Here is a 26,994-nt window from a genome sequence, read left to right on the forward strand (position 1 = left end):
TCATCATTTATAGCTAGCAGTTTGTTGACAGGTACAAATGCTTGTCTCATTATTCGTCCCGTCAGTATCTCATGTGGACATAAACCAGTCTTTCGTCAGTAATACTTCTTAAGGTCATTAAAACAAGTGGCAAAGCATCAGGCCATTTTAGTCCAGTTGCCAAACACATTTTTCCAAGTCTGTTTTTAATTGTTACATTAACTTGTTCAACTACCCCAGATGCCTCTGCTCTGTAAGCACAATGTAATTTCTGCTGATTATCCAGTGCTTTACAAATCAATTGAATCAACTCATTTTGGAAATGACTCCCTCTGTCCGTTTCAATTGTTACTGGAAATCCAAAACGCGGAATCACTTCTCTTAACAATAGATTTGCTACTGTAACTCCATCATTTCTTTGTGTAGGGAATGCCTCTATCCATTGTGAAAATAAACAAATGATCATTAGGACATACCGCTATGTGTTACATGGCGGCGTTTCTATAAAATCCAACTGCATTTGTGTAAAAGGACCTCCCTCCCGTCCTATGGTTCCCAAACTTACAACAGTTTTTCTTCCTGGATTCAAATGTTGACATATCAAACAACTTTGGCATAAACTCTCCGCAATGACATGGAACTTTGGATTATACCAAGTTTGTTTGAACAATCAGATCATAGCATCTCTGCCTACATGTGCTTGACCATGATACATTCGGGCCATATTTGAGATCATGCTATCAGGCATTACTAGTCTTTCATCTTTGAACATCCAGATTTCATCTTCCTCTCTTTGTCTACATCCTGACTTTATCCACCTATCTTTTTCTTCATCGTTAGCCTCATCCTGCAATTGTTTTACTTCCTTCCAAGTCTCAACAATGTTAGTAAGCATTAAAGGACTTGAGACATGTTCTTTTTCTCTGTCCCGATTGATTGAAGCAAAATTTCTGGCACAATATTGGGCAATCTTATCCGCGAATCTATTGCTTTCAGTGACATAATCATCTCCATTCTTATGTGCAGCACACTTCACCACTGCTATGCTCTTAGGCAGCTGTATCGCCTCAAGCAACATTTTTACAAATTCACCATTCTTAATGGGCGATCCTGCAGAGGTCATATAGCCTCTTTGAGACCACAGTTGCCCATAATCATGGACAACTCCGAATCCATATTGACTATTGGTCACTATGGTAATTCGGACATGTTTTCCCAGTTTGCATGCTCGAATCAAAGCAATCAGTTCAGCTACTTGAGCAGAATGTATTCCTTTCAAACAAGATGCTTCCATGACATCTGCCACTGTACATACAGCATATGCAGCACTCAAAGTTCCTTCATCTGTTCTTAAGCAGGAACCATCCACAAACAGCAATCTGATTCTTCCAAGGGTTCATCTTTAATGTCCGGTCTTGGTTTGGTACAATACTCAAGCACATCCAAACATTTGTGATCAATATCATCCTTTACGTCCACATCCAAAGTATCAGGTAACAAGGTGGAAGGATTCACATTGACACATCTTGCAACCGTCACATTGTCTGCACCCAAAGTCACTTTTTCATACCTGGTCAGACAATTATTAGTCAAGTACTGTGTTTTCGTCCGTGTAAGTAGTATCTCCACTGAATGCGGCACATACACCTTAACCGGATATCCCATCACAATACCTTCACTTTGTTCCAAACTCACACTTGTGGCTGCAACAGCTTTCAGACACCCAGGCAATGCTCTTGCTACTGGATCTAATACTGCTTAAAAATATGCAATTGGTTTTCTCATTCTTTCATGTTTCTGAATCAAAACTGATAATGTACATCCTTCTCTTTCGCTGCAATACAATTAAAATTATTTTTCTTAGTCAGGCATGCCTAGTGCTGGTGCTTCGCATAGACTGTTTTTCAATTTTTCAAATGCTTCCATTTCTTTTTCATTCAGTACTATAGGATCCTTTACGTCACCTCTTGTCAATCTCTGTAAAGGTTTTGCAATTAGTGAGAATCCACTTATCCACTAACGACAGTAACCAGCCATACCCAAAAACATTCTTACTTGTTTCTGTGTCTTTGGTGGACTCATCCCTCTGATAATTTTGATTCTTCCTGAGGTCACTTTTCTCACTCCCTTTCCAATCTTGTGACCTAGATATTGTACTTCTTGTTGACAAAACTGCAATTTTGATGGGGACACCTTATGTCCTCCTTCTGCTAGATAATTCAACAGTGCAATAGTATCTGAAAAACAACCTTCTTTGGCCTTTGATGCCACTAATAGGTCATCAATATATTGCACCAATACTGATTTTTTGGGCATATTCACATTTTCTAATGACTTCTTTAGCATCTGATTAAAAATTGAGGACTTTCAGTATAGACTTGAAGAATTTGGCACCATGCCAAAACACACTCTCCAATCCGAAATGCAAAAATTGGTTAGCAGTGGTATTATATCAGATTGCACATGATGTACCATTTTGCATCATGTGTAATCTGATATAATACCACTGCTGGATTTGGTACAATCGGACAACATGGAACAACTATTTTATTAACCTTTCTCAAATCTTGCTCTATTCGAAATGCACCATGTGGCTTTTTCAGTTCCATAATTAGTGAATTACATGGACTGCTCATGATTTCTCCTAGAATTCGTTGCTCAATCATTTTTTTAATCGCTAGTGTTACTCCTTCAATTATTTCTGGTGTTAATTTAAAATTGAGGGATATTTGGATATATAGCATCGTCTTTTACTGTAATTTTTACAGGACTTACTCCTTTCATTAGCCCTATTTCTTCCCATGTGAAATCTCACACTTTTTCTTTAACTGTTGCTTTTAAATCTTTTGGGATGTTTTCTCTGTCAAATACAGGAAATATTTCACTTCTTTCTGAATCGATTATTGACATGGTCATTTTATACAAACTATTAACACCTGATGTTTGAAAAGCTATGCCATCTGGTGAACAATAAATGGCCCAGTTCATTTAGCACAATATGTCTCTTCCAATTCAATTTACAGGACTACTGTCACATACCACAAAACGATGCATTTCTTTGTAATTGCCAATTTCTACTTCTACAGGTTGTCAAAGGAGTTTTTAATCAGTCTGTTCGTTACACCTACAACTTGGATTTCCTCACCCAAGAGAGAAAGGTTTTGAATTTCTACTGATCTAACTGTAGAATGTGTAGCACCTGTGTTCACTAGGAAAGTAACATTTACACCATTCACCTTTCCATTCACAAAAGGACCAGATTGATCTACCTCCAGAGTCGCGCCAAGCATGCACTCCACTTCCTCTCCTAGGCACCGTCAGTAACTCTCATCAGATTCATTCCAATCCGATCTTAACCAAAACTGTGGAACAGCAGTCACACGCGGTGATCTTTTTACCTGTTCTCCTTTGTGGAATCCTGTCTCTGTACTGTATTTCTGCAGATTATTACTCTGTGGAAGAGGTGGTAATGGCACCTGATTTTGCTGTGTGATTACCTGCTGCTGAGGTGGAAACTGTTGATTCACCTCATACTGCACCTGCGGATTTAATGATTTATTTTCCAAATTAACCTTTTGAGGTAGCTTACACTCGTCTCTCCAATGCCCTGTCTTTCCACAGTTATGACATGGTCATTTCTTTTTAGCCTCATCATTATTCAATGACCCTTTTCCTTTCTTCAAATTATTTTTAAATTTTGTTTGGCTTTCATTATTAATAATTTGCGCTTCTTGTTGTTCTGCAACTTTCACTTGTGCCCAGATTGCTTTTTCTTTCAGTTTACTCTGTCTTGCTTCAATATCATCACTACAGCATTTTGCATATCTCAACACATCATCCACAGAACTGTACTGCCAACACATCATGTGGTGTCTTATCATGTCTCCTATTTCAGGTCTCAAACCAAACACAAATCTATATACAAAATTACTCATATCCTTTTCACTTAGATTTTCATACCCACTATATTGTTTAAAAACCAAAAGCAATCTTTCATAATAAGCATGTACAGATTCTTTAGGTTCTTGAGTAGTTCTTTCAATCTTTAACTAATCAGTTTCTTTTGGCAGAATTTTATTTTTCAAAAATGTTATTACTTGGTCATATTTTCTCATGACTTCTGGAGCTGGTGCACCTGTTTTTGCATCTCTTGGGTATTCTTCTTTTGGCCAATCTACATTAATTTTACATTCAGTCCATGAATCTGCTGGTACAACTATATCAAACAACTCATCTAAATCTTCCTATAACATTTTTGATACCTTCACAAACCTGTCTACTTGTCTATACCATTCTACTGGTTTTTCTCGTAATCTTGGAAAATCATTCGTAAATGACAATATATCCTGTCTACTCCAAGGCACATGTACTTATCCTCCTCCTGGTATTTCTCTCATTGGGTATCCTGTTGCTACCACTGGTTCTTTTTCTTTACCAGGAAATGCTAATGATGTTTTATCACGGTCTTCTTATTTTTGCTTTGTCCATCTAATTCTCCATTTATCTACATGTCCCCATTTTCTGAATAACACAATTAGCTCTTTTATTTGAGTCAATCGTCTTCCAGTATTCAAATTATCTATGTCTTTCTCAGTAAAATCCACTCTGTATGGTTTCTGTAACATTTTTACCTTTGCAAATTCTATACCTAATTAATTTACAAGTTCCTCCAATCTGTCATGAAGATTTTTAGCTCTCCATGTTATACTTTTACTCATTAATAACAATTCTTCATCTTGGTATGTTTTTAATTTTTCTGTTCCAATTGTTCCAATTATTATTTCTTCCATATCTATCTTTAACTTAACTACATCTAAAACTTTGGGTTCTGTATCTTTCTGTTGTAATGATTGTATCCAATCATTTATTTATTCGGCTGATGGTCCTACTGGAGTTTTATTCAAACTTATGTCAATCAAACTTTTCTCTGGAGTTTCGGTTGCTGACTCTGTTCCCATGGTGTCGTGACCGGATATTTTGTCCTATTTTTGAGTGACGGTGACTTTGGTCTACTACCATCCTAGTATAGTGGTAAGATCCCTATTTTTAGCCTATATGTAGGGCTTGCCTATTGGCTTTGGCATGATTCTACGTCTCTTTTGCCTCTTTTCGGGCCTAGAGGCCTAAACTAGAGGGTAGCCATCTTTCCTTTGCAGTATTTATCTATTTGCAGTGTTTGCCTATTGGCTTTGACATGATTCTATGTCTCTTTTGCCTCTTTTCGGGCCTAGAGGCCTAAACTAGAGGCAAGCCATCTTGTCTTCCTGCCTCAGTTGTCTGAGGCGTTTGTAGGCCAGAAGTGATGTTTAGAGTTTAGCCTGTTATTTGCTAGAGAGGAGCCGGCGAAGACTGGTTCTTATCGAAGGAATGTGTTTGTCCCTTGGGTCCTAGATGCAACACGCAAGTGGCCACTGCGGGTGCGCAGAGAGCCTGAGAGCTGGCACAAGAATTCGGTGGGAGGCAGCTTGATGTTGGAAATTTCCATGAGGAGAGAGCATTCTATATTATCAGAGAGCAAGAGAGCAGAGAAGGCAGATAATTTTTGGAGTTGAGGAAGGCACATGATTTTTGGAGTTGAAGAGGGCAGATGATTTTTGGAGTTAAAGAGGGCAGATGATTTTTGGAGTTGAAGAGGGCAGATGATTTTTGGAACTGAAGGAGACAGATGATTTTTGGAACTGAAGGAGTCAGTTGGTTTGCAGAGCTGGAGCTGAGAGCTGGAGCTGTGAGCTGGAGCTGAGAGCTGGACAGCTGATCTTTTGGAGAGACTGAAGTTACATCATGAGTCAGTCTATTGCAGCCGTTGGAGATAGTTAAACGTCGGAGTTAGAACAATCAGAGTGAAGAAGTTAGTTGAACAGATGGTTTCCAGAGCGGCTGAAACTATATCATTGGATTGAAGTCTGGAGGTGAAGACAGTTCGTGGGAGAGAAGGGTTCCAGTGCTTTGAAGAGGCATAGCGGTGCAGACGTGTATCTGTGGGTGCAGAGTAGAATCTGAGATGAGCCAAGGCACAGACGAGAGAGGGACCCAGATGACAGCTAGAACCGGACTCCGTAATTATAAGGTGAAGTCTGTCCTGCTATTATAGTGTATCTATGCTAATTCTTTCCTTTACTTTTCAGGCTATGCTTAGATTGTTAGGTAGTATTGTGACTTTATATTATAATGATTTCTTTGTGTGTTATTGTGTAATAAAGGGACCCCAGTTTGTAATGAACACATACTTAATTATTGTTTCTTTGTGACCGAACTAACCTTTCTTTACAGCCAGGTGCTATCGTATGGAAGGATGGGTGATTCCCTTCCTACAGGTAACTGATGCGGGAGATTGATGTGAGTTTTATGTCAAGGAATAATTCTTAAGTATAACAATTTGGCAGTTCTTGTGTGAGAGGATCGGATTTCCTATCTATCACATGAGGGATATTAATTATTTTCCTATTAGTGTGTAAATAGACCCCAATACGTAGTAATTTCACTTGAGAGTTGTTTACTAAGACAGAATTAACCTTTCTTTTTAGCCAGGTACTGACAGGTAATCGAGAAATGGAAGACAGGGTAGTTTTGATAGGAAATAACTTCCAGTTAATATTAGGTATTCAGAAACGTTCCCAATAGAGAGAGAGAGAGAGAGCAGGAGGTATTAATAGGATAGTGGGGACACTATAAAGAGAGATCGCTCAGGATAGGACGTTATATATACTGGAGCTGCTCCCTGAGAAGAGAGGGGGTAGAGTAGTCTGGGCCGGATTGTCGCGGGGCTACAAGTGGGGACACTATAAAGAGAGATCGCTCAGGATAGGGCGTTATATACTGGAGCTGCTCCCCGAGAAGCGAGGAGGTAGAGTAGTCCGGGCTGGATTGTCGTGGGGCTACAGGATAAGATCATAGGATGGGACATGGAATTCCATAGTTATTAGTGACTATTCTTAGTAACCCCATTAGATCTAGTAGTATTTTTGATGATATAAGCTTGTATATAGCGAGTGCCCCATTCCTGGGTAAGTATTCAGGAATCATTGTAAATAGAGTCCGGGAAGGGATGGTGTTACGTTTTGGCCGGGTAGGTTGTATCTAGGTTGGTGGGTAATTTTTGGTCTGAGAATCCGATCATTACATTTGGCGTCACGAACCGGTCGGGTGGAGTGTGGGGGAAGTATAATGAGTTTCATTATACCTGATATTAAGAACAGTCTCGGGTGGAGTGTAAGGAAATGTAGTTGTACTGCACTACATCTTGACATCTGACTTATGAAATGTAAGAGAAATGGTTTACATCTTGGTGTTTGAACTTACAGGATTGAAGGGTGAAAGTGTGTATGGAAACCAATTACATCTTGTCATCATGACTAGGAACAGTACAGAGAGAAATGGTGTACATCTTGGCATTGTGACAGTTGTACAGTGGAAGAGGTGGACTGTATTCTAGAGAGGAATGATCTGTTGGCTTTCAGTTGTCTGTGAAGGTCCTGCATGGGAATGAGTTATTTGTATTATAAAATGTATTCTGTATAAAGAGGCTTATACATAACTTGCTGCGTGGCTTATGCATTATTAAGTGTGAAATGTATTCTGTAAAATATGGCTTGTGAATTGCGGCTTGTAAATATGGCTTGTGAATAGCTTGTTGAGTTACTTGTGAATAGCGTCTTGTAAATATGGCTTGTGAATAGCTTGTTGAGTTACTTGTGAATAGTGTCTTGTACATGAGGCTTGTGAATGGCTTGTTCCATTGGGCAGGGAAGGGCTGGATCCTTTCCAACTGTTCAGGGAAATGGGTTTCAAAAACGTGCACAAGTGTTATGTGAAACGTGAGGGGTAAATTCTTGGATTCCCTATGTGTCTGCAGCCATCGGGGAAGAAGAGTATTTGAGCTGCCAAAGGGATAATATCTTGAATTGGGATGGCAGTGTTTGTTTCAATATGCTGTTTAATATGCATAATTACATGAGCTGACACAAGAAGTCAGTGAACATTTAGATCAGATGTGGTTTGATTGGCTTTTCAATTAGCTGCCAGATTTCTATTTCCTACGCTGAGTGTTTGGTGGAGTTTTCCTTGCCATTAGTATTTTGGTTGCTGTTTGTTGTTGCATTCTGGGTATACCATCCTTTTTTCCGTATATTCTGTCCATGAGTTATGTCTGGATCTTTTAGTATGGTTTCCTATTATTGTTTTACTGTTTACGTCCTGTTTAAGTTCTCAATTGTCTTTAATTTTGATGTTAGTGTTCATAGTCATGGGTGGACATTAGTGACAGGATAAATTGTTCTATTTTGACTGGTGGTGACTATGACTCACTACCATCTTAGTGTAGTGCTATGAATCCCTTATATTAGTCTAATTTGCAATTAGTTGCAGGGTTCACCTATGTACTTTGACAGGCAGCTTGTGGAGAGGTGACATCTTGTACGGATACAGCAGTGTTCATTTAAACATGCTGCTTAATATGCATCTGAAACTGTGTGTGAATATTCTTTTGACAACAGAATTAAAAGTGTATGATTCAGAAGTTTAAAATGCTACAAAATAACCCAGTTAGACTGCAGGCTACACGGGTGGTTTTAAATAAGCATTGTGAAGAGGGTTTTCAGTCAGAAAGGAATGTGCAGGAAGATAAGACCAGTGTTTTAGAATTAACGATCGCCGGTTGTGGAAATAAATCAGACCCAACATAAAATGTGCTTCAAAAGTGAAATGCAACCGTGTGACTTTGAAAAGTGCACAGTAAGTGGATTGTGCATGATTGGTTTCAAGATTCAAAAATATAACTGTGATTCTTCCCCCAGAAGCAATCTGCCCCTTTTGTTTAAAGTACAAATGCAAATGATTCTGTATTTTTGCGCTGATATGAGGCAGAACAGCGTGAGAGAAAAATGTGATAAAATGTTCCCATTCAGACAGGGAAAGCTGTCTGCAAAGAGTAGAATTGAACAGAAATAAATTTGGTACTTTTAATCACAAAAATAAAATGCTTGTGCCAATGTGAAAAATGCTGTTAGAGTAAAAAATGTTTATATTTTTTCCCTTTTAAATTAATTGTTTTCTTAAAGTATCTTTTTGCTGCCATGTGATTTTCAATGCTGCTAAACGTTTTGCCTTTCAGCTGCTAACAATGATTAGAGTATCTACTTTGTTTTAAATTAGTAAATGTCCTGCTTTTTAGCTGTTCAGAGAGCTTAGCCTGCTTTAAGTTCGTTTTTCATAAGGCTGTAGACAAATGATAGTTCAGAACTTGCTTAAATTAGTTAGAAATAACCGTGGAGTGTTTAAACATGAAATGCAGGGTTTGGCTGAAGGTCAAAAGAGGTTAGGTCTGTTTCTTGTCTAAAGACGACAGCATGAGGTTTCATTTAAGAGCAAGAAGCTTCACAGGCTGTGAACAGCTAGGTTCTGACCTTGAAGAGATAGCATGCATTCTACAAGGTCTTCTGTCCTCGCTGGAGCTTTTTGTGAAGGAGGGGTTGAATAGGAGTGCAGAGACGTCCCTGTTTGTTATTATTGGCCATGACCCAATTTTGTTTCGAGGAGAGATGTTGACATAAGGGAGGGGTCAAGTCGCTCCTCATCACAGTGGCCCAGAAAGCTTCACTGACTAGAGATAAGGGACGCTTGCAGACAAATAGTTTTCCTTTCAGTAATGTAAACAGAAAAATTGGCAGGCGCTTGGCCCTTGGAGTAAGATAAACACAGTCGACCCAGTAAGCTTCATTGACTTCAGATATGGGATGCTTGCAATATGAACAGGCTCCCTCTCATTAATGTAAATAGAAAATTGGCAGGCGCTTCGCTCCTGCAATGAGATCAGCATTGGCAGCGACCCAATTTTAGACCGCGGAGAGCTGCAGTGAAGGGAGGGGTATGCTAGCAAGGAGTGAGAAAGGAGTGAAGTTAGTTGCCCAGCCCCTCTGGCTGTGAAAGGAAAAATTAGATTTTGCCCAAATAAATTTAGACATTATAATGTAGGTAATATTCTTAGACAATTCCCAGGATTTAGAGGCGAGTTTTACAAATTAGAAGGTTTTTAGAGAGGTGAGATGAAAAATGGGTCCTTTTTTAATTGATTTTTTTTTCTTTTTGCAAGATTGATGATACTTGTCTCTTGTTTTAGGTTGCTGGGATGTGCTGCCGGGGGTGCGAGTGATGCCTTTCCCCGCCCCGCCCTGTTTGTTTTTTTTGTCTTTTTTATTTTCTGTTTGTTATTTTAGTTTGTTATTTTTGAAAATGGAACTCCCCTCCCAAGCCTGGAGCCAGACCAGACGGCGGATGACGGTGTCTTGTGGCTGATGGCGGACGGGTGCTGATGTTCCATGGACGACGAGATCGGATGGGATTCTTCCTTGGCAAAGGAATACAGATGAAGATGGATTACACCTTTTAAAATGTGCTATAAATGAAACTGTCTCTCTCACGTGAGGATGACTGAGCCGTGTGTTTTTCTCACAGGAGAACTGCTTGCCTAAAAGTGAAGATGAAAGAGACTGAGAATTGTTTTAATTTTTTTTCCCTTTTTCCACAGAAGAAGAGAACTTTCTTTTTAATAGAGACACTTTTCTTGCATTTAGAATAAAATCCTTTTTAGGTTACAGACTGAACTTTCTACAGTTGCTGCCTTGGCAGTTGAATTTATAAGTTCTAAAATATCCTGATTTTTCTGAAAAAAAAATCATGTTCCCTAATCATACAGTGCAGATCTATACCCATCAATCAATTGGTTATAATAATGTTTGCTCATTTCATCATACAAGTAGTTTGCAATGTGAATTTCCTTATTGAAGTGGTTTTCATTATGGCCTTCAATCTTGTGCCCAATTTTTTCCCATGATTTTCTTTCAGATGACATTATGCCCTTTGATGCCACTATTGCAGTTACCAGATACAGGCCCCAATGATAGTTGTCTTTTCCAGTCCTGTTACTTGGTTACATGATCTGCTGGGTTTTAATTTTACAGTTTAAAGATGCAGTGCCACATTAATGGTTGAGCCTTTGGTTCAATTATTCCTTTTGATATATGTAAATGATAATGTTTGAAGGTCATAGGGTACAATGTAATTAGTGAGCTGCTTTAGTAATCTGATGCCCTGTGACACACATCAATTACCATCATGATGTTTTGATTTTAGTGTGCTGCGCTATACTTTCTTTGATATAGATTGACTTTGCACTTGTCTATCTCTCACCTATTTTATAGTTTTGCTGTTTTATGTATAACAGTTTTGCCAAAGAATAGAAGGCAGTGTTGTGAATGATGGTGCACACATGTGCTCCATAGATGGATACTGAGGGATTAGGTGCAAACTGTTTCTTGAGTTAGATGTATTATGACTGCTGCCTATTGCCTTTGGCATGGTCTACTATCACTCTGTTTTTTCGAATCTGAATCTATTAGTTTAGTTATTTCAGTTGTAGGGACTTCTGGACTGACGATTTATGTCTAGCTTATCTTCTAGATAAATATATGCACCACACTTAGATACTTTTCTCTGATTTCCTGCTTGATATGCATAGTGCTACACCAGCTGTTTTGTAGAAATGGGGTTATTCTTGTATTCCTGCTATTGAACTGTTGCTTTGATCAATGGACCCTTGAGAAGTACAGTGGGTTAGTTCCATGGGTGGTTACCTGATGCTTTGATTTATCTCAGGTGGTGTCTCTTTTAGTTATGTTGTTGTCTTCTTTGAGTGCCAGATCTTTTGGATATGTTTTGTCCTGCAATTGTTGACCATGGCTACTCAGATTTTGAGAGCCCTTTGTTGTTTTTATTTCTCAGATCTTTCCCCACATCAATAAGATTCATGAGTTGTCCCTACAAGTTAGGCCACATTTAGATCAAGGGTGGTTTGATTAGCTTTTTAATTGATTATTAGACTTATACTCCCTATGTTAAGTGGTAGGTGGTGTATTGGTGGTATTGTTATTTGTAGTTGTGTTTATTGTGTTTCGATGTTTTTGTTTGTTTTTGTTGTTGTTTTCGGATGTTAGTAGACTAAAGTCAAGGGTGGAATGTCGTGCCCGGATATTTTGTCCTATTTTTGAGTGATGGTGACTTTGGTCTACTACCATCCTAGTATAGTGGTTAGATCCCTATTTTTAGCCTATTTGTAGGGCTTGTCTATTGGCTTTGGCATGATTCTATCTCTCTTTTGCCTCTTTTCGGGCCTAGAGGCCTAAACTAGAGGGTAGCCATCTTTCCTTTGCAGTATTTATCTATTTGCAGTGTTTGCCTATTGGCTTTGACATGATTCTATGTCTCTTTTGCCTCTTTTCGGGCCTAGAGGCCTAAACTAGAGGGTAGCCATCTTGTCTTCCTGCCTCAGTTGTCTGAGGCGTTTGTAGCCCAGAAGTGATGTTTAGAGTTTAGCCTGTTATTTGCTAGAGAGGAGCCGGTGAAGAATGGTTCTTATCGAAGGAATGTGTTTGTCCCTTGGGTCCTAGACGCAACACGCAGGTGCCCACTGCGGGTGCGCAGAGAGTCTGAGAGCTGGCACAGGAATTCGGTGGGAGGTAGCTTGATGCTGGAAATTTCCATGAGGAGATAGCATTCTATATTATCAGAGAGCAAGAGAGCAGAGTAGGCAGATGATTTTTGGAGTTGAAGAAGGCAGAAGATTTTTGGAGTTGAAGAGGGCAGATGATTTTTGGAGTTGAAGAGGGCAGATGATTTTTGGAGTTGAAGAGGGCAGATGATTTTTGGAGTTGAAGAGGGCAGATGATTTTTGGAACTGAAGGAGACAGATGATTTTTGGAACTGAAGGAGTCAGTTGGTTTGCAGAGCTGGAGCTGAGAGCTGGAGCTGTGAGCTGGAGCTGAGAGCTGGACAGCTGATCTTTTGGAGAGACTGAAGTTACATCATGAGTCAGTGTATTGGAGTGGTTGGAGATAGTTAAATGTCGGAGTTAGAACAATCAGAGTGAAGAAGTTAGTTGAACAGATGGTTTCCAGAGCGGCTGAAACTATATTATTGGATTGAAGTCTGGAGGTGAAGATAGTTTGTGGGAGAGAAGGGTTCCAGTGCTTTGAAGAGGCATAGCGGTGCAGACGTGTATCCGTGGGTGCAGAGTAGAATCTGAGATGAGCCAAGGCACAGACGATAGAGGGACCCAGATGACAGCTAGAACCGGAATCCGTAATTATAAGGTGAAGTCTGTCCTGCTATTATAGTGTATCTATGCTAATTCTTTCCTTTCCTTTTCAGGCTATGCTTCAATTGTTAGGTAGTATTGTGACTTTATAATATAATGTTTTCTTTGTGTGTTATTGTGTAATAAAGGGACCCCAGTTTGTAATGAACACATACTTAATTATTTTTTCTTTGTGACCAAACTAACCTTTCTTTACAGCCAGGTGCTATCGTATGGAAGGATGGGTGATTCCCTTCCTACAGGTAACTGATGTGGGAGATTGATGTGAGTTTTATGTCAAGGAATAACTCTTAAGTATAACAATTTGGCAGTTCTTGTGTGAGAGGATCAGATTTCCTATCTATCACATGAGGGATATAAATTATTTTCCTATTAGTGTGTAAAGAGACCCCAATATGTAGTAATTGCACTTGAGAGTTGTTTACTAAGACAGAATTAATCTTTCTTTTTAGCCAGGTACTGACAGGTAACTGAGAAATGGAAGACAGGGTAGTTTTGATAGGAAATAACTTCCAGTGAATATTAGGTATTCAGAAACTTTCCCAATAGAGAGAGAGAGAGCAGGAGGTATTAATAGGATAGTGGGGTCACTATAAAGAGAGATCGCTCAGGATAGGGCGTTATATACTGGAGCTGCTCCCCGAGAAGCGAGAGGGTAGAGTAGTCCGGGCCGGATTGTCGCGGGCTACAAGTGGGGACGCTATAAAGAGAGATCGCTCAGGATAGGGCGTTATATACTGGAGCTGCTCCCCGAGAAGCGAGGGGGTAGAGTAGTCCGGGCCGGATTGTCGTGGGGCTACAGGGTAAGATCATAGGATGGGACATGGAATTCCATAGTTATTAGTAACTATTCTTAGTAACCCCATTAGATCTAGTAGTATTTTTGATGATATAAGCTTGTATATTGCGAGTGCCCCATTCCTGGGTAAGTATTCAGGAATCATTGTAAATAGGGTCCGGGAAGGGATGGTGTTACGTTTTGGCCGGGTTGGTTATATCTAGGTTGGTGGGTAATTTTTGGTCTGAGAATCCGGTCATTAAACATGGGTATATTATATTTCAGACTCTGATTCATAGTTCAATTAGGTGGTGTTATCCCAGCTGTACCCTTAGTTTCATTCAGATCTGGGTATAACTTCTCCCTGACTTTTTGCATACTTGAATTTAAAGGAATGGGTAACAAGTGTTCCTCTGTTTTCTGATTTTCAAAAAACGGAATTACAGGACCTATATGTAAGGATCCAGGTGGTGTTTCTGCAGGAGCGTCCGGAACTGAAGACAGGCCCAATCCCTTCCCCCTACACCTCTTGCGTCTATCAAACTCTAGAACACAATGGTGATATGGAGGGAAAGGAGGGAACAAAACAAGGGAAGGAGGGGAGAGACTCCTTGGACTGGAGGGACAAATCCTGCTGGTAGGACACTGGTACTGAAAAGAAGAAGATCAAAGTCAAAATACACTCTTTAGCAATTAAGGAGTGAACACACACTAGTCTACTTTGATATACCTAGGAGTTTACTTGAAGGGTCTCAGCACATAGGTATAACTCTCTTCTTCTAGGATTCTCCATACATCGTATTGAGCATATATAAGCTGCCTGTGATATGAAGAAAAAGGGATAGCAATGTATATACTCTTAATAGTAGTTGTTATTGCAAGCACAGGTATGTGTCTTACCCTATCTGAATGTGTAGGTCTAGGTGGAGTCCTAATGTCCTTCAGTTAGCCTGCATGTGCTGTAATATATAAGGGACAGTAAGTACACATAATATATAGTGAATCATAAATAACAAAAATAGCGCTGAGCGCCTGTACCAGTTCTTCAGTGTAGTCCCAGCAGCGATGACTGCCAGTTTACCAAGACTTCAGTATCAGTCCAAAGATGGGAAAGGAATAAATGAATAAGGGAATAGGGCCACGTATTGGAGCGGACCACAACTACCACAATGCCCCAGGTCAGCCAACGGAACCGCCCTACCCAAGCCCGGCCAGCCAACGGAACACCAAGTCCGGCCAGCGGGCGGAACCGGCAGGGAGCAGTCTGGCTAGCCCCCAGTGACACCAGGAGAGGATAGCGGGCCTACGACAATGGCCAAAACAGAAAAGGGGACTCTGTGCAAGTTGCACTAGGACAAACAACTGAAAATACTGCTAAACCCGAGCTAGGCACCAAAGATTCAGAGGGAGCTCGGAAGCGGTCAAAAGGGGTCCCGGGGAAGTGGACCCACAACAGGTTTCACGGTGAAGTTTCTTGACGAGAATATCCCGGAGGAAACAGAACAGGGTGACGCGGCGAAGCGGGAGTGACGTGGCGGAAGACGCGGACACTAGAACGTGAAGCGCCGCGCCTAAGGGAAGTCAGGCATTTATGGTTGCCTGTCCTCCTCGCACATGAGCTGTGCGGGGCGGCCATCTTGGATTGAGCATCGGGACTGGCAATCGTGACACTATAGTTACAGGTACTGTTACAGCTTCTACATTTTTAGTTAATTCTTTCATTTTCTCAGATAATTCTGTTGTTGATCCTTCTAATTCTGATGTACTTGATTTTTCAACCTGTATAATTTCTGACTTTTCAGAAATATGTTTTTCATCTAAATGTCTCTTCAGAGTTTCTATTATATCATTCTCTATTGGCGGTGCATTTGGAGTTACCACTGCAGAAGTTGACTGATATGGCGGAGGTCTTCTATTTAGAATGCTTTCCAGCACCTCATCCTCTGTATTACTCATTCCATATCCACTTCTCTCGGAAATCTGATTATTTCTCTTTTCAGTGCTTTTTCTGCCAACGTTTTCTTCTACTGTTTGCATTGGATACATACCATCCCACATATCAGCATTTCTCCATCTTCTCATTATACTCTCATCAGTCGTTCCCCATAGTCCTTTTATACTACCTCTAATTTCTCTCATATCTTGAGATCTTACTCTCTGCTTTTCATACATTTCATCCTCCCATTCCATTAAAGCCTCAAATTGTGTATTTCTAGGTCTCGGCTCAAGCTTCATCATTTTCTCTCTCAAATTGCTTAACACTGCTGTGCTAAATGAACCTGTTTCTGGGAATGACAATACTCCGTCATTTTTTGTATATTTTGCCCAGTTTTCTAACCATATGCATGTATGATAGCCATATTTTGACATCATGTATGATGCTGATGTTTTCAGGGAAGGAAGCAGTTTTCCCTCTCTTGTCACTATTTTCTTGTCCTTTTTAAACACATTTTTTATTTTCTTAAACCATGAAGGTTTTTCCCTATCTTCTTCATAATAATAATCAATTTTTCACGAATTTCACTCTCTGAATACGATTGCGTACCGTTTTTCTGACCAATCCCAGCGCGTCTCACACTAAGGCACCAATCAGCACAAAACACGTCACACAATTTCTGACCAATTCTAGCACGTCTCACACTAACGCACCAATCAGAGCAAATTAGGTCACAGTCACGTGGACCTATCCCAGCGTGACCCTTGCTGATGTCAGCTTCACTCTTCCTGCTGAACCCTCCTTTACAAAATTTATTGGCACACTATTTATATATATATATATATATATATAATATATATATATACTAGCAGCCCGGCCCGACGTTGTCCGGGGGCAATGGGCTTCAGGGCCAACTGCCCGCCTAGGCCCCCGCCCGCACCGGCCCCCGCCCCCCCAACATTGTCCATGTCCCGGAGCCACCTCCCGCCCCGGCCCCCTCCCGCCCCTACATTTTACGTGTCCCTTTGCCTTACCTGAGCCGCCGCTCCTCCCCGCGCTCCTGACTTCACCGCCGCTCCTTGCCGCTCGTCACCGCTCCTCCCCGCTGTTCGCCGCTCCTCTCCGCTCCTCCCCGCCTGTACGCTGCTCCTCCCCGGGCTCATGTCCGCCGCTCCTCCTCGTCATCACGCACATCCCGGCTAGCGCTATGTCGCAGCCAGCGCTACCTCGCGGCCGGCGCTACTTCCAGGGGACTACTTTTTTTTTTAAGTTACATTTTTACATGTACATTTAATTTTTATTTTATATAGCCTATGTCCATCTGCACATCCTGACATTTTCAACAATGTATCGGGTGTGTGGATTGGTGCTGTGGTTCCCGAGTTTACCTGGCTCAAAGGTTTGTGTTCTCTCTTTATAATAGTAGTATAGATATATATATATATATATATATATATATATATATATATATATATATATATATATATATATACATATATTGTCGCTCCAGGTTGTCCACCTCTTGAGTAGCACACGAGCTGCAGCTTAATTTATGTGTAGTTGAGGACGGGGATTGGAGAAGTGTGTCAGCGGGTGCGCACACCGCTTCCGTTAAAGCCTCTGAAGAGAAGCAGATGGAGCTTTGAAACACGTCGGGCAGATCCATTACGGAGCGGCATCTACAAGCGGATCCCCGTCCTCACCTACACATAAATTAAGCTGCTGCTCGTGTGCTACTCAAGAGGTGGACAACCTGGAGCGACAATATATATATATATATATATATTATATATATATATATATATATTCACTGAAAAAACCATAGGTTATAGACCATATATAGTTAGGAATTCGCATTTACAAAACCTTATTTTACTCACACAAAACCATTGAAATTCCATATATAGTTAGTTGCACTAACTATATATCGCGCACCCGCAATCCACTGCTGATGATGTCACATATTACATCATTCATGACATGGTCAGTGACATCACTGATGACATCACTGATGACATCTCAAATGACATCACTGATGACATCTCAAATGACATCACTGATGACATCTCAAATGACATCACTGATGACATCACTGATGACATCTCATTTGACATTACTGATCACATCACTGATGATATCATTCATGTGATAATACGATGAACCTCTTCAGACTCTAATATAACCTTAGATACAATCAGTGTAAACAGACACTCACAGACTGTCACTCATCCATGGAGTTACTCACACACCTAGTCAGTCATGCAAAGAATCAATCACACCTCCATTTCCTCAACTATACAGTTATACAAACTTTACTTATTCAAACATATACTAACACATATTTACTCTCTTATACAATCCCTGATACAAGTTCACAATGATCCATACAGCCACTCACACATTCACTGGCTCTTATGCACAGTTATTTATATATGTCAACTCTCACATGTACTGTGTTTTACATATGTACTTACTTTGACATGTAGCACTGAGATATCCATTCACTCACCAATACACTCATGCACACAGTCAACCGCCCATACAGTTGTTTCCACATTCACTTTTGAAACCATACATCTAGTGAATCAACTGCTCACACATCTATGCACAGAGTCATACACCTCCCAGCCACCCACACACACACTCAGTCTCCCATACAAATACTTGAGCAACCAATCAATAACCCATATAGTTACTCATATAGCTACTTATCAACACATGCAACAGTTTACAGAACAACAGACATAATGATGCACAAATTAAGACAGTTTAGTCACTAACCCATGCACTCAGTGAGACACATTTAATCACTCACTCATACAGTCAGTCATGCACCTACTAAATCCTTCATCCAGACACTTATACATCCACTCATTCTTCAATATGTAAGACATATTTTAACTTTACAGAAACATACAGTCACTGGATGTTGTCATCAGTGATGTCATCAGTGATGTCATTTGAGATGTCATCAGTGATGTCATCAGTGATGTCACTGACCATGTCATGAATGATGTAATATGTGACATCATCAGCAGTGGATTGCGGGTGCGCGATATATAGTTAGTGCAACTAACTATATATGGAATTTCAATGGTTTTGTGTGAGTAAAATAAGGTTTTGTAAATGCAAATTCCTAACTATATATGGTCTATAACCTATGGTTTTTTCAGTGAATTTTCAAGGTTTTGTAAATGCTAATTCCTAACTATATATGGTCTATAACCTATGGTTTTTTCAGTGAATTTTCAAGGTTTTGTAAGTGGTAATTCCTAACTATATATGGTCTATAACCTATGGTTTTTTCAGTGAATATATATATATACATACATATATAAACATATATCATCTGTATATCTATATAAATACAAACATAAATGCATGCATACATACACTTATATGCATACAGATGCATGTTATTTACATGAAAGTTGAAAAAACACTAATAAAAGCAAAGCTAAAAAGCCACCTCATTACAAACAGAATGGCTTTAACTTAAACGAGGGCGAGATCTATTGCATTTTCAATGCTTGTTTACTTTGGTTCCATCAAGAAGGCATTCAGATGTGTCACACATTTGCCATAAATTCTGAATGTTAGCACTCTAGTTGCACATTAGATCACTGTAGTAAAGCTACTGCTCACCAGGGACGTCTGCTGCTGGTATTCAAAGTGCATGTTTCAGTCTGCATGTCAGAATTTTTTTTAATGAAATAGAAGAGGATTTGAGAAGTCACTCAAAATGATCCCTAATTTTTCTTTCTGAAGCACTAATCATACTTTCTATGGCAAAATTAACCCCCTCATGTTGTTCCTTTTTAAAATGAGTGTTTTCAGACTTACCACTTCATTCCAATCAAGATGGCTTCTGGTGTGCCATACTTTTGTCATAAGTAAGACTGTTAGCGCTCTAGTTGTTCTTTAGAACACTCTGGGACAATCTGTCATTGGGCTATACTTGGGGTACATCTGGGTGATATTTGGGCTACATTTAGGCTCTTTTGTCTCTGGTGGCCATCTTGGGAGACTGTATGTCAGAATTTTTTAATGAAATTGAAGAGGGTTTGAGAAGTCACTCAAAATGTGCCCTAATTTTTCTTTCTGCAGCACTAATCATAATTCATATGGCAAAATATACCCCCTCATTTTGTTCCTTTTTAAATTAAATGTTTTAAGAGTTACCACTTTATTCCAATCAAGATGGCTTCAGGTGTGCCATACCTTTGTAATAAGTAGGACTGTTAGCGCTCTAGTTGTTCTTTAGAACACTCTGGGACATTCTGTCATTGGGCTATACTTGGGCTACATCTGGGTGATATGTGGGCTACATTTGGGCTCTTTTGTCTCTGGTGGCCATTTTGGGAGACTGCATGTCAGAATTTTTTAATGAAATAGAAGAAGATTTGAAAAGTCACTCAAAATGTGCCCTAATTTTTCTTTCTGCAGCACTAATAATACCTTCTATTGCATAATATACCCCCTCATTTTGTTCCTTTTTAAATTAAATGTTTTAAGAGTTACCACTTTATTCCCATCACGATGGCTCCAGGTGTGCTATACCTTTGTAATAAGTAGGACTGTTAGCGCTCTAGTTGTTCTTTAGAACACTCTGGGACATTCTGTCATTGGGCTATACTTGGGCTACATCTGGGTGATATTTGGGCTACATTTGGGCTCTTTTGTCTCTGGTGGCCATTTTGGGAGACTGCATGTCAGAATGTTTTAACGAAATAGAAAAGGATTTGAGAAGTCACTCAAAATGTGCCCTAATTTTTCATTCTGCAGCACTAATCATACTTTCTATGGCAAAATATACCCCCTCATGTTGTTTCTTTTTAAATTAAATGTTTTAAGAGTTACCACTTTATTCCAATCAAGATGGCTTCAGGTGTGCCATACCTTTGTAATAAGTAGGACTGTTAGCGCTCTAGTTGTTCTTTAGAACACTCTGGGACATTCTGTCATTGGGCTATACTTGGGCTACATCTGGGTGATATTTGGGCTACATTTGGGCTCTTTTGTCTCTGGTGGCCATTTTGGGAGACTGCATGTCAGAATGTTTTAATGAAATAGAAAAGGATTTGAGAAGTCACTCAAAATGTGCCCTAATTTTTCATTCTGCAGCACTGATCATACTTTCTATGGCAAAATATACCCCCTCATGTTGTTTCTTTTTAAATTAAATGTTTTAAGAGTTACCACTTTATTCCAATCAAGATGGCTTCAGGTGTGCCATACCTTTGTAATAAGTAGGACTGTTAGTGCTCTAGTTGTTCTTTAGAACACTCTAGGAGGCTGCAGTAGAACACAAAGGAATCAACTGACAGTCTCTGTCCTTGTTGGATGTACATGTTTTACTGAGAATGTCAGACTTCATTTTCACATGACTGAGAAAGATAATGTGAATTTACAGAAAATATGCTTTCAGTTTAGCTTATAGATCCCCTTCCAAACCACTGTGGGAAAATCATGAGATATTAGTTTTCTTTCAAACAATATTCATGATATCACAGCAGAAGGTTTTTTCACATGGTAAAATCACCTTAGAACCCACCACAATTCCTAAAACGAGTATGGTACCATCAACAAATGATTTATAATGTAACTAAAGTCCTAAAAACCTCTATTAACTACAATGCTTTTTAATGAGGTGCTATCATGTATATTGGTCCCAAGATGGCTGCCAACACTTCTTGGATGAAGTGCTGACAGCCAATCAGATCAGATGTGTGGTTAGGCTCCGCCCAGATATATATCTTTTTTTTAACCTAAATTACTCAAAATCCACTGCAGCACATATATTGAGACCTAGCAAAGGCACATCGGGCTAACAGTCCCTACAATTTTGCCAAGTTTCGTGCAAATCCATTCAGCCGTTCGAGCTAAAAGTGAGGCCAACCGCCCTATGGAAATTAACATGGGAAAAACGCGTTTTGGGACCCCCCTTTTTTCTCGGCCCCCCCTTGATGAAACCCCCCCAAATTGTCAGGGGCTGCTCAGAAACAAAATGTTCCATTTTCCTGAAAATGTCAGCCAATTCCGTCCACAAACGCCAAAGTTATTAGACATAGAATTTTCAAAAATTCCATAGAGAAAAAATCCTAACTATATATACCTACTGGCGACCGCCAGTAGGTAATATATATATATATATATATATATATATATATATATATATATGTACACACAACTTAAATCAGGTAGTTACAACACAAAACATTTCCATTCGTCTGTTTCACTAAACCAAAGTGATAGTTTGTCCAAACTTACAAGAATTCTGTATTTCCAGTAGGCAGCGCTTACCTTTTTTCTACCACATAATTTAGTTTCGCCGATAAAGTAGCACTTCCCTCTACTTTACCCTTCTTTCAAGCTAAGGTGGAAACCTATTACTCTCCCAGGGATAAGTTTTAGTCGGAATACTCAATTGATTCCTGTACTTAAGGCCAAGATTTCACAGATTGCCTTCACTACACATTCACCACTTTCACACTGAAAATGTCCTTAACTGTAACACCCAACGATGTTACCACTTTGAAACCAGACTATGTAGAGTGTGACTTCTCTTGCCACACATTTCCTCTGCCTGCAGACAGAGTGACCAACTTCCTACTTCCTGGAAGCTTCAAAATTCTGACTACATATAACGTAATACAAACTCAACATATAGGGGCCGATTAGGATGGCGGACGGACTTGCGTCCGTCCGCCACCCTTGAGGAGGAGGGAACGTCCGCAGGGGCTGCGGCGTTCCCTCCGTCCTGATTAGGATGTGACCGCCAGGGTGGCGGTCACATCCTCTATATTTAACATTGCGGCGGGTGCAGCTTCAAGCTGCACCCGCCGCAATGTTAAAAAAGCATGTGTTACATTTACATGCACAAAGCGGCAGGGACCGCACGGTGCCTGCCGCTTTGTGCACGCAAATGCAGGGGGGTACCATAGGTACCCCCCATGTGCACCCCCCACCCCCCATTCACCCAGGGGGCCCGCAACGGGCCCCCAAAGTGAATGTCCGTATGCTTTTCCATGGCGGAAAAGCCGCCGTGGAAAAGCAGTTTTACACAAACATCATAATATGGCGGACGGTGTCTCATAGACACCGCCTGCCATGTTATAGCTTTTCCGCCGCGGTCGGAAGCCGACCGCGGCGGAAAAGCGGCGGACGGAATTCCAGACCCACCAGCCATCCTAATTTGGCGGTGGGTCTTTGGTGACTCCGCAGAGGATTTTCCGCCTCCTCCGGGCCGGAGGTGGCTTCCGCCGGCCCGGAGGAGGCGGAAAATCCTCCATCCTAATCGGCCCCATAGTGTTAAAACATAAAACATCAATAATCTCCAAACTAACCTATAGAAACCAGACTCCTGCTACCAAGAAATCTGATCCAGCACGGCTCTCCAACAACCCTCAATATTCATTTCACTAAACCCAAGAGCGATTCATACTTACTCATCGGTGGGGCCCATAGCACTGTGCGTCAACAAACAGACCACTATCTTTTCTGTTTGAATGGAATTTTTATTAAACCATTCCTTTCTTTGCAATTGTTTGTATTGATCAAAAAGATTTTTTTTGCATGAGCAGTAAAGAGACACACATTTTTCTAATTAACATACAAAATATGAAAAATACTTATGACGATTCACAATAGACAGTGTGAGAAAGTTGGCCTGGTATATGATGTTCACTATTCTAGTGAGCACCTTGCACCAGTCCAAACGACCCCTATGGTGATTGGTTGTAAGTCAACCTTATAGACCAGCTATCCTAATGGTAGCATGGACAAAAGCAGTCTTAGGCTAAACTCAAGAGGGCATGTGAAGCCAGCTGTTTTACCATATGCAATCCTTTTAATACCAAATGAAAGGACACCACACAAGTTATATATTATAAAATATATGTATTTATTACTAGAATAATCCCCTGTACTCTTTATGAGGACAGAAGCACAAGCGTTAAACAAAGAACTTCATATAACATACAAAAGTTGTACAAATTTGGATAGGCCCTGGTGGCCACTCAAACCATATACTAAAATAGTGGCATAAGAACCACGTCACGAACAATGGTAAGGCCTAGGGCCTTGAGAATTGCTGGGGCTACACTGGACTAACAAAGGTTAGGTCGGGGAGGCCCACAGTATGCGGGTGCAGTATCTATAGGCACACACGTTCACCAATAGAAGTCAATGGTGCTTAAAAGTTAGAAAGTTGCAGTTTTGGAAGTCTTCCGACTGGACTAGAACTTAATCACTTAAAACTAGGACACTAGGGATGTAAATCTCTACAGGGGCACCGGAGTACCCTCGTTACCTCACCCACAGGAAGCGGGTGCATAGGTGTCAAAGTGCGTCGGGTTTCGTCGTGGAGTTCTATGGAGCCTTGGTGAAAAGATGCTGCAGGCGACCAGGAGAGAAGAGTCCGGTTGGATCCAAGGGTGGATCGAAGATGTAGAGTACCTGATAGCACCTGACAGAGTCTGGGTCACTAGCCAGTGACCAGGATGGAACCAGGAAGGAACCAGGCGATGTCGGGTTGCAATCAGGTGCTGTCGTAAAGTTTGTCTCCGCTGCCACATGGACCAGGAAGTATCGACGACAACAAGGAGGTGAACACAGGCTGTCCCACAGGGGCTCTCGCTGTTGGCGGTGTCGGTTCTTGAATCAGAGTCATTAGGCCTTGGCAAATGCAACCCACGCAGGAATCGGAGATGGCTTCTGGATCAGACCAGCAAGGTCAGATGGGCTGCTTCTTTTCAGGGGAGCAAGGGCCAGTCTGGAGCAACCAGACTAGCAGTGAAAATTCAAAGGTTCATTGTCACAGAGGCCACTAGCCAACGGGCAAGTGACCGGACAACGCGTCGAGCAGGAAAAATGCCAAAGGGCCCCACGCAGCACTCGATGAGTGTGGAGAGGTGATCTTCGGTGCAAAAGCTGCTCGGGGCTGAGGCTTCTCAATCCCCAATGCACAGATTTGGAGAAGTGTGGCTCAGTGGTTAGAGCGGCAGACCCTGATGCAGAGGTCTAGCACGGGACCAGGGTTCAATTCCCCACCTCGGCGGGTCTTGGGCTAAAAAATTCCACGGACCTGATAATTCTCGCCTCAGTGCCTATTCCAATCATGGAGTCCCACTCTGCAACTCTGGGCAATAGCTTGCTTAATCTCCACAACGGCCCACACAACTCTAAGGATGCCTGGCCTCCACCTTGGGGGTGCCCAGGAGTGGACGTCTCACAGGGAAAGCCAGGATGGGTTCCACAGCGGTATTCGTACAAGCGCCTTGAGACCCTTGCGGGTGAGTAGTGCGCTATACAAGTATCAATTTACAGCTTCGAGGGTGCCTCGGGAGCTGCACAGGAAGCACTTTGCTGGCTTTCCAAGATGGCCGGTCCCACGTCTCACAACGCCTCCACGGGTCTCAGCTTTGCTAGGGCTGTGGATCGGGCTGTTGGAAGTCTGGGAGTCCAGGTCTTGTCAGTCTCTGTCGTTCGAGCTCCGGCGGGAGCAACAACAAAGAAAACCTTTGAGCGCTGATGGTGCCTGCTTGTGCAGGGTGGTCACTCCTTGACCACAGGGGAGATTCTTCAGTCTTCTACGCCGAGTAGGATGTCGAAGGGTCCAGAGTTTTGAATCAAAGTTTCAGTCAGGATGATCTAAAGTCTATGGGCACAGCTCCTACCTTTATTCCAAATCAAGGGGCTGGATCACCTGCTAGGTCCCTCCTATGGGTGGGACCCAGGAAGGGGGTGGTTACACCCCTTTCCCTTTGTCCAGTTTCGCGCCAGAGCTGGGGCTGGAGTGCCCCAGTACCGGTTTGAACTGGACTTTGCATGGGACACCTTGTGTGCCCCAGGCAGTGTCTAGTTTCATTCAGCCCTTCCTGCCCCAATCCACTATCTCCTGTCTGGGTGGTGCTAGCACCTCCCTGTGACAGGAAACCTTTTTTCCAGGCCTCCCCTCCCGGAGTTTCGGTCAGCAGCCGGAGGCCAGACTTGTGTCTGTGGCAGCAGCATCCATTTTGTGATGCTGAGGCTCTGGTTAGATTTAACCGCGTTTAAGGAAAGTAACATGTCTTCTCCCTCTAGAAGGGTGGAATGCTACCCCCGTCACCAGGACTGGCAAAGGGGTAGTATTCCAAAGCGTATGACACCTTACACAACATGTTTTGATAAAGCCAAACCATAGTTAGCATTTAACCGTGAGGTTCATAATGCACTTAAGAGTATATGGTATGGCAATATCCTAGAACAGCTATAAGGACATGGTTCCAAAAGCTGCAGACAGGCTCAGCTCATGCTAGAACACCATCTCACATAAAACCAAGCACTCTGCCTCCAGGATTGTTAAGGCCTGACATAGGAGTGACTTTTAGGTGCATATGTGTCCAGATATAGGTTTAGACATAGGTATACTATATCTAAGCAAGGAGTGATAACACCACCTTGCCCCAGCTGAGTGATCAGCCAGTTGTGTCAGTTTGGATGGCCAGCCAGGGGTGGCAAAAGATATGCTGCAGCCCCTGGTAGGCCTTGGATGCACCTATGCCCTGGGTACCTATAGTACACTGTACAGGGGCTGATAAGGTGACCCAATCCCAATTGGTGATGTACCTAAAGTACATGGTTGTGAATTTAGAGAGAGAACAGCAGGGCTGTGGGTCTGATTAGCAGGCCCACAGCCACATTACGTCGAAAACCAGTGAAGCAAAAAGCAAAAAGTGAGATGACCATAGGAAAGCAGACCCTACTCTCCTACAGACAGTTCATGAAATACTTATATACAAACACATTTATATACAACAACATTGGACTTTTGCATCATAACATCAGAAACTAGAATACTCCTATTGCTATCTTGGTTTTGGGGCCAAACATGTGCCAAACACGGGAAAATGTTTAGAGTATGTGTGTGGGGCATACGTTTCAATGCAAATCCCTCACGTCACAGCAAGTTTACTCAAATTCGTCTGTGTTGAAAAAAAGTGCAGACGCGTTTGAAGACCCAGTCCTCTGGTACCGGGACTCTCATCAGGGCTTCATGTTAATGGTCAGCGATTTCTAAAAAACATAAATGAATGATGCAAACTCTGCATCAGTGAAAATGAAAACTAAACACTACTCTCCTTAAAAATGCTTAATTAAATTGTCAGTACCTGA

This window comes from Lissotriton vulgaris, chromosome 6 (assembly GCF_964263255.1).
Source record: "Lissotriton vulgaris chromosome 6, aLisVul1.2, whole genome shotgun sequence".
In the NCBI taxonomy this organism is placed as follows: domain Eukaryota; kingdom Metazoa; phylum Chordata; class Amphibia; order Caudata; family Salamandridae; genus Lissotriton; species Lissotriton vulgaris.